The sequence below is a fragment of the Apodemus sylvaticus genome, chromosome X (genome assembly GCF_947179515.1).
Source record: "Apodemus sylvaticus chromosome X, mApoSyl1.1, whole genome shotgun sequence".
Classification (NCBI taxonomy): Eukaryota; Metazoa; Chordata; class Mammalia; order Rodentia; family Muridae; genus Apodemus; species Apodemus sylvaticus.
This window is the reverse complement of record NC_067495.1, coordinates 30,919,743-30,935,531: the sequence shown is the minus strand read 5'-3', so window position 1 is coordinate 30,935,531 and position 15,789 is coordinate 30,919,743. Positions and strand designations below refer to the sequence as shown.

Genomic DNA, 15,789 nt, shown 5'->3' with positions numbered 1-15,789 from the left:
AATACAAAGTATCACTTAAGAAAATTTGAAGCCTAAGGTACTCAGAGAGAAAATATAATGATGGGGTTGGGGGTAAGGGAGACAGCTCTAGTCTTAACTGGATTAACTCAAATTCCACCATGAAAGGCCTAGCAGAAAGAAAAACATGCCCATGCAAAACATAAAAAAATATAGACCTCCATCTCTAGCACTGTACACAGTAAGTCAGGCTTCCAACGATTATAAGACAGGTAAACCACAAGGCAAAAGAGAACATAAGGAAATGCTCAAAAACAAAACAAAAACAAAAAAGACTCAGAGAGATACTAGAATAGTTTAAATACTGTTAAGCAGTATGTTGGAGGCTTTGACCCCCAAAAAAAGAACAGCATAAAAAATCAGATGGGTAATTCCAGCAAAGAAATGGAAACTATAAAGACAATCAAATAAAACTGCCACCAATGGAATGTTATCACTTAAGAGAGATGGCCACTTTAACGGGTTCCCCAGCAGACACAATTCAGGCAATGGAAGCAATTAGCGACCTTCAAAGTGGGTGAATAACACTGTTGCAGGGGAGCCTAATAGGAAAGATCTGTGGGGCAGTATCAAAGGTCCTGATAGAATAGAATTAGGATCCATGGAAAGAAGAGAGACTAGGACTAAGAACCTGAAGAAATAATGGCTAAAATTATCCCCCAATTGATCATAAGACATCTAACCACAAATGCTAGGTAATTCAAGAAAAGGAAGATAAACCACAAAAATGTAAATAAATCACATACTCCTTCTTTGTTACTACCAGTGCTCAGTAACACTAAAGACTAAATTTCCAAAGCCCTGCCATTGCCACTCCTTCAAAACCTGGCGCTGGAGAGATGCCGGCTCAGTGATTTATAAGAGCACTTACTGCTCCTGCAAACCACCTGGGTTGGGTTCCCAGGACAGACATGACAGTTTACGATGGCCTAATTCCAGTTCCAGGGGATCTGATATACTCTGCTGACCTCCACTGGCTCCTGCATGCACACTATACACACAAACTCACATGGGCACACATGCATACACATACATTTTTAAAAATCAGTATTTTTTAAGAAGCAAAGCCCTCTATCAACATGATTTACAGGTTATTAATTCAGTATGATCACCATCATACAATGTTCACTCTGTCCAACTCTCTATTGGTCAAACTTACGCCAAAACCCTATACCCCAGTAAAAGAGGCTGGAGTACACATTTTCCAGTAAATTAGGGACCATAAATTAATTCAAAGGTAGAAAGGATGTTTAAAATTACTGGACAATCCAAAAATGGCAAAAAGCCATCTACCTAATTTATATCATGGCAAATTAATTCTTTGGTTAACTTACTGCATTCCCAGAAGGGTTTTATGTGACAGTATTTATTTTGCCTCAGTGTGGTAACACATTTAAAGCTAGTTTGCCAGTCTAAAAGACCTAAGTAGTAGCCTAGGGGTGTGTGAAGACACATGATAAATAAGCAACATGTTCCAGAAATGACAGTTTTGCTTGAGGAGGAGGAAGGGGAAGGTAATGGATGATAAAGGCAGAGGAAGGAGGGAAGGAGGGAAAGAGGGAGAGAGAGAGATGAAGTCAAAGAGAGATTATTATGAACAAGGACTCTGTAATTACATTAACTAGTAGAATACATTATGAAAAAAAAACTTCATTTCAGCTTTGGCCTTCTCATATAATATTTTTTTTAACCATGTACAGGGTTCGTTTTTTAATCTATAAAATTATTCATTATATTAAGTAAATAAATTTTTATTTAGGGGGTTTGATTCCTTGGCTGTCTATCCATGTCATCTGAAATTACTATATTGTTTTTTTATATTCACTTTACATCCTGATTGCTGCCCTGCCTCCCGATATCCCCTCCAAAGACACTTCCTCGCATGCACAATCATCCACTGTACTATTAACATTGGCGGAAAAGTTTGTAGTTCCCCATAGGGAGCCAGCAGCACCTCTCCATGTGCCATTCCATAGCGCATTTCTACAGGCTGAAATAACAGGGATTCACTAGATAGGTACCTAATATAGAGAAACACCCAAGAAGTTACTGACACAAGACTCCCTTTTTTTTTTTTTTTTTTTTGGTGGCAGAAAAGGGACACCTTTCACAAGAGAAATATCTACTAAGCATTTCCTATGTGCCACATGCTGAGCCTACACCATACCATCACAGAGTTTACAGCTCCTAACAAATACTATGTACTTGTGCATTTCCCTAAGACCCACCCCTATTTAAACTACTGGTATTCATACATTCTTATGGGCCATAAAAAAAATTCCCCGGACAATGTGAGGCACACAATACACAAATTCACATCTTTGTTATTGTTATTTTTACAATTCTCCTAGGTTTACATGCCTATTTGTAGACCCATGTCTTGAATATGCCCTCTTAAGGCCCATATTCCTTTCACCTGACATTTCTAGGCCTCTCTTTTTATTCTTTTTTTTTTTTTTTTTTGTCTTTGGCTAACTTTTATTCATCTTCTCACACACTCTAAACAGACTATTTGAAATAGATGTAAGGGGGAGTCCCAGGGTCGTTTTCATTTGCATTTCCCTGATCATTAAGGACTTTGAACATTTCTTTAAGTGCTTCTCACTCTTTCTAGATTTCTCCATTGTGAATTCTCTGTTTAGTTCTATACCCCATTTTTTTATTGTGTTTGTTTGCTTGCTTGCTTGCTTTTTATTGCTGTTGTTGTTGTTGTTGTTGGTTAGATTCTTGAGTTCTTTATTTCGTATATTAGCCCTCTCTATCAGATGTGGGGTTAGTGAAGATTTTTTTCCCAATCTGTGTGTTATCATCAACCAAGGAGAGTACACGTGGCCCCCGGCTGCATATGTAGCAGAGAACAGCCTTGTCAGGCATCAATGGGAGGAGAGGTCCTTCGTCCTGTGAAGGCTCTATAGATGCCCCAGTGTAGGGGAATCAAGGGAGGGGAGGTGAGAGTGGGTGGGTGGGTGAAGGAACACCCTCATAGAAGCAGGGGGAGGAGGCATAGGATAGGGGGTTTCTGGGAGGGGGATACCGGGAAAGGGGATAATATTTGAAATATAAATACATAAATAAATATTTTAAAAAAGAATATTGAAAAAAATTGATAAATTGGGCCTCATGAAACTGAAAAGCTTCTGTAAGGCAAAGGACATAGTCAATAGGACAAAATGGTAACTCTCTTAAAATTCTTTTCACCCACTCTCAAACCACTCTTTACCCCTTTATTTTGCCTTAAGTCTGCCTCAGCCACTTGTACCCTGGTTTTCCATTTGAATGTGCTATTACCCAGTGCTTTAGCCCTGCATTTGGCCTCTTCGGCTGGCTTACAGAGCATCACCATTGCATATATTGATGTCAACATTCTCTCAGGTGCCTGAAAAATAACAATGTCACTCGACTACTCAAACAGTTACCCTTGCACAAAGTCAGCCAAGAAAGTGTCAATTTTCATTATTAACACTGCACACATAGAGACAGACAGACAGACTTCAAAACACGCCTCTAAATCAGGGGAATTAACTCTGGAGACTAGAGAAGTCACTAGGAAAAACACTGGCTTCATGCTTTTAATTTGGAAAAGAGGCAATTATTTTCAAGTACATACCCTAGACTGGATGAAACTGAAAAAAAAAAATATTGACATAGACCATTTTCAAACTCTTAACTCAACCACCATGAAAGGGAACAAGGGAGGGCCACCAATCAAGTGGGGAGGAAGGGAGGGAGGGCAGGCAGGCAAATTGCACAGGTACAAGGACAGTTCAATAAAGCCTAAGAACCGATGCTGAAAGTAAGCTAACATTCTTTGTAATTAACATACAAGGGGGCTGGAGAGATGGCACAGCAGTTAAGAGCACTTGTTGATTTTGCTGAGGACCTGGATTTCATTCCTAGTACCAACATGGTGGCTCCAAACCATCTGTAACTCTAGTTCCAGGGGCTATGACAACCTCTTCTGATCTCTGCAGATACGTGGTGGATATACATACATACATACATACAGGCCAAAACAAGCATACATATAAAATAAATCCAACAAAAAAAAATAGCATGCAAGGGCATTAGATAGCATTATGGCATTTTCTTTTGAGATGTTTTTAATTTTATTTTTAATTATATAGAAGGGTGTGTGTGTGTGCACATGAGTGCCCAGGATTGAAGAAGAAAGGACAGGATCTCCTGGAGCTAGAGTTACAGGTTATTGTGAGCCACCTGACACGATGGCTCGCCTGGGACCTGAACTTGATCACTAGTATGTACTCTTAACCACTGAACCATTTCGCCAGTCCCCCAGTTTATGGCATTTTCAGAGCAATGTAGGTTTTTTTTTTAAATATATTATCTTCTCTCTCTCTCTTCCCTCCTCCCTCTCCCCATCTTTCTACATTTCCCCTACTTTCCTTTCAGATCTCATGTCACATGTGTCCTTTTGCCGTCCACGGCCTGCTCCTTGACACCTTGTTTTATCTCCAGGTCTCCTTTCTAGTTTTACCCATTTAACCATTATTCATTCATTCTCTCCCCACTCTTTTGAAAAACATATTTCCAATTAAAGCAGTCCTTCTTATCCTTAAAATTCACTGAAAAGTTACCTCAAGGTAGCCTTCCTATCAACCCTCAGGAGAGATTATCTGCCTTAACCAAGTTATTTGTTCCCACAGGTGACTTCCTCCCTCCTCTGTCTCCATCTCAATACTAAACTCTTAGAGGGCCGGCCACAGTAGTTACTCAATAAGTATTTGTTAAATAAAAAACAGATCTCGGGATGTAAGATAGGTTGTTCTATAAAGAACTGATAAAGTATGAAATTTCAATTTGCAAAAAATGAACTTTTGAGGGGTTGGAGAGATGGCTCAGCAGTTAAGAGCACTGGCTGTTCTTCCAAAGGTCCTGAGTTCAAATCCCAGCAACCACATGGTGGCTCACAACCATCTTTAATGAGATCTGATGACATCTTCTGGAGTGTCTGAAGATAGTTACAGTGTATTTACATATAATAAATAGATAAATAAATACAAAAAAATGAACTTTTGTTTACATCACTCAATTTCAATAAGCACAATTAGGAACAGCCTTTTCAGTGACGTTCCCTTGAGAAGCCCATATCTTTGGTCAGGCAAAACTTAATTTTTCTATTAACCTTTCGATTAACCACATGTATATCTTTCTATTAACTCCCCTACACACCTGCCACCCACCACCACAATCATCACAACTACCACCACACTTAAATCTATGTTTAAAAATACAGTTAGAGGCTGGAGAACAGCTCAGCAGTTAAGAGCACTGGCTACTTTCAAAGGACCTGGGTGCAAAGCTCAGCACCACATGACAGCTGGTAACCACCTGCAACTCCAGTTTCAGGAGCTCTGACATCCTTTTCTGGTCTCCACAAATATGCATGCAGTGCGCAGACATAGCAGTAAATAAAACAACCATACACATAAAAATAAATCCCTTTTAATAAACTCCAACTCTGCTTCAAAAGAAAATAAAGAAAACCTTTTGTGTGTATGTATTGTATGACTTGAAATCTGAATTTAGTTGTTAATATTATTCATTATTAATAGCAATTAAAATCTGTATGTCCCACAAAAGCCTGAGGAGCCAAGGTGGAGTGTCTTGGAATATGGATAAATTCTAGGGTATTCTCGTCTAAACCAACTCTGACAATCTCTTTAAGATTCTACTTCTCAGGAAACTAGTTTGTCCAACTGGCCAATATCAGGGTAATTCAGCAAATCCAATCCAAAAAGTTTTCTTCAGCTATCATTTATCCCCATGATGTGGAGGAAGGGGTGCATGCATATGTATATGTTCTTATGTGCACATGTGTGCAGTTGGATATTTACATTTGTATGGAAACCAGAAGTCAGTATCTGGTGAATTTCTCTACCATTCTGCACTTAACAAAGCCTCTCAATGAATTTGGACACATTGATTCAGCCAGACTAGCTGGCCCGCAAACATCTCGGATTGACCTGTCTCTACCCCACCACCACCACCACTGGGGTCACAAGTGTGTGCTTGCCAACCCCCACTCTTCATTAAATGTATTTTATTTTAATCTCACTCAGAAGAGGAAATAAACTAGACATCGGAGGTGGATGAAGGGAGGAAACTGGGTGGGAGAGAGGGTGAGGAGGGGAGCAGGTGTGGGGATCACATATGGGGAGAGGGGAATTGAGAGGGTTGGGAGAGAGAAAAGGGAAATCAGTGAGGGGCATCTCTGGGATAAGACTGAGGTCTCACCCAGAGACCGAAGGCTCCTGGGAGTCTATGTAGGTGTCCCTAATGAAGACCACTAGCAGCCTAGGATATAGAGGCTGATGTGGCCACCTCCTGTACCCAGGCAGGGCTTCCAGTGGAGGGAAGGGGATACTAAACTATCCACTAACCTTCAACCCAAAATCTGTCCTGTCTACAAGATGCACAGGGATGAAGATGGAATAGAAATTGAGGGAACAGCCAACCAATAACTGGCCCAACTTGAAACCCATACCATGGGGGAGAGTCAACCCCTGACACTATTAATGATACTCTGCTATACCTGCAGACAGGAGCCTAGCATAACTGTCTTCTGAGAGACTTCATCCAGCAGCGGAAGGAAACAGATGCAGAAACCCACAGCCAAACATCAGGTGGAGTTTGGGAAGGCTTGTGGAAGAGTGGGAGGAAGGATTGTGGGAGCCAGAGAGGTCAAAGACACCAAAAGAAGACCTACATTGTAAACTAACCTGGACCAACGGAGGCTCACAGTGATGGAACCACCAACCAAAGAGTGTGCAGGGGCTGGACCTAGGCCTTCTACAGATATGTAACAGATGTGCAGCATGGTCTCCATGTGGGTCCTCTAACTATTAGAGAAGAGACGTGATTCATCTGCCTCCCTTTGAATCCCCTTCTCCTAACTGGGCTGCCTTGTCAGGCCTCAGAGGGAGAGGATGCTCTTGATGTGCCATGATGGGTTCATATCACCTCAGAGAAGAGGAGAGGAGAATGGGGAGAAGGGGTATGAGGGTGGAACTGGAAGGAGAGGAGGGAAGGGACTGCAATCAGATGTTAGTTGAATAAATAAAGGGAAAAAAGAAAAAATAGATTTTTTCACACAATATATTCTGATTATAGTCTTCTCTCCTGAAACTCCTCCCCAACTCTAAACCACTCCACATCTTTCTCTCATGCATTATAAAACAGGCAGGTAAAAAATAATAATAATGAAATAAAATCCAGAATATGGCAAAATAAACAAAGAGTCAAAAAACTACATGGTGACACAGAGACGCACAGAAAACCTCTAAGAACAAAATCAGAAACCAAAAGACCTGTACAGTAAAAAAAAAAAAAATACATAATTAAACCCACACAAAGAATTATGAGAACAACAACAAAAAATATGATTGAGTTCATCTTTTTTTAACATGAGTACTAGGGACTGATCTCATATCATCATGGCAAATATTTTACCAACTAACTCATCTCCTTAGCCCCATTTATCACCGTTTTTTATTTACCATATCTTCCTATTCGTTTTATATGAAACTTAATCTCATTTTGCCAAGAATCTAATATTTAGACATAATACAAAGATCTGTAACTGCAACTTACCTAAAATAATTTAAGTCAACCTTTTTTTTAAAAATGGCCTAATGAGATGTTTCAACAGATAAAAGTACTTTTGGCCATGTCTAACAACCTAAGTTCAATCCCAGGAACCCACACAGTAGAATGAAGAGCCAATCCCTAAAAACTGTCCTTTGACCTTACTCATTCCATGTACATGTGCATGAATATACACAGGCACACAGAATATTTATAAATATTAATATACTTATGATAAATAATAGATAAATAGATAAGGCCTAGAGAGGCAGCTTAGTTGTTAAGAGAAGGTATACTCTTATGTAGAACATTGGGTTCAATTCCCTGCACCTGCATTCTAGCTCTGAGGTATCCAATTCCTTTGACTTTCTTGGGCATCTATACTAATGTACTCAACACACACACACACACACACACACACACACAACTAAAAAGTAAAACATAAATTTTTTAAAAAATAATTTTTAAAACTTAAATGTATTCATTCATGTATTATTAGCTTCCAGAAACCTGTTTTCTTGCTGTCAAAAACCACTACCTATCTAAAGTTATTGCAGTGCTAGAGAAATGGCTCAGTAGTTACAGAGGACCCAGGTTCCTTTTCTACCACCTACATCAGGCAACTCACAGCTGCTTGCAACTCTAGTTCTAAGGGATCTGATGCCCTCTTCTGAATTCTGCAGCCACTGTACAAATAGGGTACACTCAAGAACCCACATATACACAAATAAAACAAGTTATTTCCAGATATTACTATTTGATATTAGGCATCTCTCTTAGAATATGAAAAAAACAAAAAGAAACATATTCATAACTGATAAAGATTAGAAACTATTTCAAACAGTTATGACTAAATCAACAATAATTATTAATAATGGACCAGCATTATTTGTCTAAGTTGTTATTACAAATCCAGATACAGCTGGGCAGTGGTGGCGCACGCCTTTAATCCCAGCACTTGGGAGGCAGAGGCAGGTGGATTTCTGAGTTCAAGGCCAGCCTGGTCTACAGAGTGAGTTCCAGGACAGCCAGGGCTATACAGAGAAACCCTGTCTGTAGGCAAAAACAAATCCAGATACAACTTACCATAGAGAGGTAATGATTTACCTGCTTAGCACATTTTTTTTAAAGATTTATTTATTTTATGTATATGGGTACACTGGGCTTCAGATCCCATTACAGATGGTTGTGAGCCACCATGTGGTTGCTAGGAATTGAACTTAGAACCTCTGGAAGAGCAGTCTGTGCTTTTAACCACTGAGCCATCTCTCGAGCCCCTGCCTAGCACTTTTAAGGACCACTTTCCCACAAGAATTGTTTATCTAAAATTTAGGCACAGTTTTCCAATCACACCCAACCCAACCATTACCCTTTATTATGTAAGGATAACACGTAAGCTATACTATAAGCACTCTCTACCTACATCATCAACACACTAGGCAAAAACCAAGATCACACAATATGGCGCAAGTTAATTATGTTACACAATTTTGCTTTATTCTCCAGTCCACATAAATGATAACTAAGAAGAAAAATGATATAAGTAAGAAAACCATGTCTAAATGCCACCACCATACAGTCTGAAGCAACACAGAAAGTAGGAAATATTTGGGTATCTGAGTACAATGAAGGCTATTCTATAGCATGCACAGCAGAGATGATCTGTCTAGGACAATCAGAGCTCAAATAAAAGATCAAAGAGTAAACAGCACAATGGTCCTGGCTCAGTATAAGGAAAATCAATTATTCTGCCCATAGTCTTCTCTCTGAAAGTGAGTTTTCCTTATATAATGATTGTATGATTTTCCCCACAATTTTTTTCTGTGCATTTCTAATATATCACTAAGAACAATGTTATTTTATTTGCTAGCTTTATAAAAAGATGAAACCAGGACTGGGAATGTGACTCATTTGGTAGACTGCTTGCCTGGCTTGTTTGAGGCCCAGGATTTGATCCCCAGCACCACATAAATTGGATGGCACACAACTGTACTCCCAACACTCAGGGAGAAATGGACTTAAAGGCCAGCTTTGGCTACATAGAGAGTTTATGATCAGCCTGGGCTACATGAGACCCTGTCTACAAGCATCATCAATTAAATAAAATAAAACCACAAACACAAGGTAACCTGTACCATTTGTAGTATGATTCTTCATAGTCTACTAAGAATCGTGCTTAGATAAAAACTTGAAACTGGTCCGAAAGGTGGCTCAGTAAGAAAGGTATTTGCCACTAAGCTTAATGAGTTTAATCCTCAAGTCCCACATAGTGGAAGCAGAGAACTGATTCCTGAACATTGTCCTCTGACCTTCATGTGCATGTTCACAAATTCATGTACACACAGACACACAGACACCAAATAAATAAAAATGAAACACAAAAAATATGGTATGTATAAGAAATTTTATTTTAAATACATCTTTTAAGACATTGCTGGTGTCTGGTGATTAAGAGGCCTAGTTGAAGCAAATAAACAGAGTTTCAGAAACTGTTTCAAGGAGAAAAATTTTTAGAATGACTGACATATTCTGAAAATTGACAGTAGTGACTATAAATCACTCTTTAAATTTATTAAAGAGTGATTAGTATGCTTTTTAAAAAAGAGGTATTTTTGCTGGGAGTGGCAGTGCACATCTTTAATTCCAGGACTAGAGAGGCAGAAGAAGGTGGATCTTTGTAAGTTCAAGGCCATCCTGGTCTACACAGGCAAGCCAGGGCTACACATTTGAGATGGTTATTCAAAAACAAGTGTTAAACTGTATATTGGAAAGCTGTTACTTTGTACAAAAATCGACAAATATTTTAAAGGCTCCATTTATGCACAACATCTCTCTGATCTGGCCAAAAAGATTTCTGGTCCTGAGGCTCTATAAATATCCATCACTAATGACAAAAATGATTTTTATCAACTGAAAAACAAAGATGGTATGTTCCTTTCTTCTTCTCTTCTTTCACAGGAACATGTAAGTGTTCTTTCAGACTAATATTGAACAGTTTGGCTGTCTTGCTTTAAAAATAATATGGCTGGCAATATGGCTCAGCCTGTGAAGATACTGGCCACCAAGCCTTATCACCTGAGTTCAATCCCTGAGCCCCATATGGTGGAGGGAGAGAACAGACTCCTGCAAAGTTATATTCTGACCTCCACACAAGTGCCATGGAATGTGGGTGACCAGCCAGACCTACACAAAAAATAAACAGATGTAATAAAAATGTGAAGAAAAATCATCATCCTTCTCCTCTTCATCGTCATCATCACTACTACAACCACTACAACCACCACAAAGTATTAAGTAGAAAACGACCTTTTTAAAAAAAGATAGTAACTTATGGCTGGCTTTATACTCATTGCATAGCCAAGAATGACCTTGATTATCTAATCTTCCTGTTTCCCAAGTACTAGGATTATAGACATGTGCCACCACACAGTTTATGGAGGGCTAGAACTTGGTGCTTCCTGAATGCTAGAGATTACAGATCTCTCTACTACCTCCTGTTTATGTGGTGCTAAGGATCCAACCCAGGGCTTTGTAAAAGTTAGGCAAGCACTCCACTGAAAGGCCTACAACTCAGCCCCACAATTCTGCCTTCAGGAGCAAATATTTCATTAGTGTTCAATCTCTATGAATTAAGATACAAGAATGAGAGGGGGACAGAGAAATGGCTCAGTGGTTGGGAAGGCTTGCTGCTCTGTTCTTCCAGAAGGCCAGAGTTCAATTCCCAGCACCATATCAGGCAGTTCAAAACTTCCTATAACTTCAGTTCCAGAGAATCTAGACACCCATTTCTGGCCTCTTAGATACCCACATACCTATACACATAAATAAAAAAAAATAAACAAGAACAAGGGCTAGAGAGATGGCTCAGTAGTTAAGAGCACTGACTGCTCTTCCAGGGGACCTGGGTACAATTCCCAGCAACCACATGGTGGCTCAACCATCATTAATGGGATCCGATGCCCTCTTCTGGCATGTCTGAAGACAGCTACAGTATACACAAATACATATGATTAAATAAATCTTAAAAACAAAAAAAAAAAGAAAAGAAAAAAGAAACAAGAACAATGTACCTCTTTAAACTTTATCTCTCAATTTTATTTTACTTAAGTCATTATAATTACTAAAAAGATATCCATCTGAAAATTATGATAGCTGCCACTTCAAGTGTATATCTGTCCAGGCCTGGAAGTTCATGCCTATTAATTGCAGCTCCAGGCAGAATTCTTCATCAAGATAGGAAAAGATTGTTCAAGTCTTGCCTGGAATACAAAAGGTGAGTTCAAATCCTACCTGGTAGCCCGGTGAAAGCCTTTACTGGGGAAGAAAAGTGGGATTAGGAGGATACTATTAGGAATGTAGTTAATAGTAGAGGACTTGCCTAGAATGTGCAATACCCTAGCAACACACACCTACAGAGACAAAACTGAATTCAAAGGATAGCTTCATAATCTTTATTATTATAGTAAATTTAATCAGCCAGTGTAAGCCTCTAATGAATATGCAGAAGCATGAAGCACCAAGTGTTTAACTAGAAACAATTATCTCATTTTGGACATACATGATTGAAACAATTATCTCACTTTGGACATATATTATATGTACAACTTTCATTTATGAAAGATTCAAACCAATGAAGCTGTACTTGCAAAATGTCTATACTACTGATTGTTCTAACCAGCAGTCTTGATGGATCTAGTCTAGCCCACCACATCACAAAAGACTAGGCACCCTTGCCAATGAGGCCCATTAACCCAAGAAGCAAATGTATACCTCCAGGACTCCCCAGGCACAATGTACAGTATGAATTCAAAACAGGCTTTAGGAACCACTCTTTAAAAAGAAGCAGAAAGCAGAGCTTGGAAAAGCACAATTTCAAGTCAGACCGGTTTGTATGGCAATTTTGCCTCTTCTGCTGACTAGCTAGCTAATATGTGCAAATTATTTCTGAGCCCGTCTGACATGTATATCCCTACATCTACCTTGGAGAAAGGCTGTGAGCACACATGCATGCATATGAATAAATAATTTGCCACAGCATCTGGTATTCAGTAATGATCAATGGATGTAGGATTATGAAAATTACAGAGCAGACTATACAAAAGAGAGACTACACCCAAAAATGTCTCATGAGAACGACCCCCAAAACAAATGTCTTTAAGTAAAAAGAACGCTTAACTCAATGTATTGACAACAAATTTCCAAGAGTCTGGTCCTTTTAATCCAATAAATAATTTTCTGTTAATTCCCAAATCTGAAATATTTAAATGTTAATTATCTCTGTAGATAGAAACTCCTCTGTCTCAGTTTTCATATCCACTGATGGAATTGCTTCCCAAATTCCTATCTCCATATGAAGAAGTGTATAAATTCAAATGAGAAATGAGACTCAATATTTGAATAATTCACTAATGCATGCACTGCCCCATATAAAGGAAAATGTCTAAAAATATTTCAAAATGTTAAATCTAGACCAAACATATCCCAGCACCTGGGAAGCTGAGGCAGGAGGATTGCCACAAGTTCCAGGCCACCTTGGGCTACATTGTTAGTTCCCAGAAAGCCTGAATTAAAAATGAGACCCTAACTCAAAAAAAACAAAAACAAAAATAAAAATCCAAATGTTAAAATTGTGAATTATCAAAAAAAGAAAGGAAAAACAATAAGGAAAGATTTTAAGATTCAAAGCAAAGAGAATCCTCATACAGAGAGCTTCAATGCCTTCCCACTCGCCTCTGTAAGGAGTCAATTCAAGGCCACATACTCTGCCTCTAAGTTACAGCTCCAGTTCTAAATGTCTTGATTTTGCATCATTTTCTTAAGTTGAAATATGTGGTCCAACTGACACAATTATCAGATGGTGAATGACCTTTGACATTTTATCTTCTCCTCTGTCAAGGAATTTGATGTTGCCAAAAATAAAAACATTAAGATCTAGAATTATCTGATTCTGAATAAAAAGTCCTTTGGAATCAGAAAACATATAACTATCTCAAATCTTGCTGGTGTTGTACTAAAGAGCTATATAAAAGATCTTCCTCCTATGTTGGATCTATGCAAGTGGATTGCTTTGTTCATTCTAAATGACTCATGTTATTATTTGACATCAATTTGTTATACTAGAGTATCATACTCTCACACTAACTGCCAAAAATAAAATTCCATATTAGCACACTGTTGAACAACCAAACATGAAAATCCTATTAAAATAAAGGAGATCATCACCAATCCTGTCAAAATGGAAGACGAAAAGGGTGAAAATGTTTAACAGACAAGAAAGCTCACTTCTTTACAGATGTCCTACAAGCTTATATCTCAGTTATAGCTCAATGTTCTATTATAAAGTAAACTGAAATGGAAATCATCCAGAAAAGCTAACTTCCTGCAAGAGGAGCTGCTGTCATTTTCCACAATGCAACTGTGGCTGGGAATCTCTCATAGATTCTTAGCCACTGTGGAGAAACAGGTTGGGGGGAAAATGCATACTAAGAGGAATTTCTCCACTTCTGTATTGAAGGTTTGTAGTGTAAGAATACTACACCTTCAGAACAGAAAATGCCACATAAAGTCTGGTTCTTCTCAAATGTAGATTATCTGGAACAGAATGCATTTGATTCACAATCCATCAACCTTCTATTAGTCATTTATATGAGATGGCCCTGCAATATCTCTCAATGGAAATCTTTCCAAAAACAATACAAACAAACAAACAAACAAAACCCCCACCTCAGGGAGCATACTAGCTGCATCTCTGATTTAAGTAACTCTAAGACCCTTGCATAAACAACAACAAAATCAGAACCCTGACAGGGGTGCTTAAGAAGTCCCTAAGGCATTAATATAAGACTAAGCAGGGATAAAAGTAAATGCTCCCTGGGGAAGAAATTTTATTTCTGAATATTTTTTATAACATACCATGTTCTTTTTATTATATATAAAAAATAGGCTTGAGAGCTATGCTAAATCCACACAATGAGGACAGTAAACTCTTTCTATTCCTATGTAACAAATGAACCTCTGCATTGACTATGTTCAAAAGACAAGCCAATTCAAACGAATTTGATGCCCTTCCCAAAAGAGAAGCCCTCTTCCCAAGTACTCAGAAATGGCGGATTATTAAACACTCTTGGAATGGTTAACTTTGTTTAGTATGCCTCTTTTGGAGTTCTATTCTTTAATGCAGCCTAATGGTATTTTTCTCCCTAATTAGGTTCCCCTGTGCTTGTGCAAAGCCCAGCACACACAGTGTTGGCAGCTTTAGTTTTACAGCTTCTCTCTTCAGGCTCTTTCTACCCTCACCTACCCTCCTTACCCAACCCCATCCCACCACCCAAAAAAGATTTCCTTTCCAAATGTTCTCCTCTCGGCATTTGTCAACAGAAACACCCACTGGTGGTGTCAAACTGGTAATACTGCTGCAGGCTTCCTTACTCCCATTCCAGCGTCAACGCCAAAAATGCTCCAACCTAAAATAGTACTTTTAATAAGGAAGAGGCTTGCTAGGTACTTAAATCTCCATTCTCGGAAAGATGGAGGCCTTTCATGTTTCTATTATTAATGAATCCTAGTTGGGTTGTTAAATGTAAGATCATACTCCCCCTTTCAACACCAGATATACAGGGACAAGAAAACACACCCTTTTTTGCATTTTATGAAAATATTTTAATACACTTAAAGGAATTAAAAACGAATTTACATCTAAATGTTATGCAGTCTGTAATTCCAAAGTGTCTCAGTAAAAACGTCTTTTTTGTAACCCTACAGCAAGAAACAAACACGCTGGAAGTGTTCCAGCAGATGTTACCTAAAACCCTAATCCTACATTCTATACATATTTATGCCTCTTTTTTTTCAGTCAAATGCTCTCAGACAAATTAATTTGTGTAATCTTTTATACTGCCTACATAACCATTACGTTCAAACAAGCCTAAATCAGATGCGCGGAAAGAAATTATTCTGTGTCAATACTTTCTAAAATCAGCTTAAATTTCAGCCAATTAAAAATAATTGTGTTAACAGAATACTGATCTGCAACTATTTAAATATCACAGCATCCTTCTAGTCTGTCTGTAGAGATACTAAGGTCAGGCTTTTCTTATCCAAGCATCTGTGCCATGCCTAACTCAAGTGAAGCGAAAAAACAAAACCCCCAAGAAAGATCTGCTTTTA

General features: G+C 38.5%; 1 protein-coding gene across 1 annotated transcript in view; it reads right to left on the bottom strand.

Annotated features, from left to right (window-relative positions):
• Cdkl5 (cyclin dependent kinase like 5) overlaps window positions 1-15,789 on the bottom strand; it is a 211,988-nt gene that overhangs the window by 195,338 nt on the left and 861 nt on the right. The window lies entirely within an intron of this gene.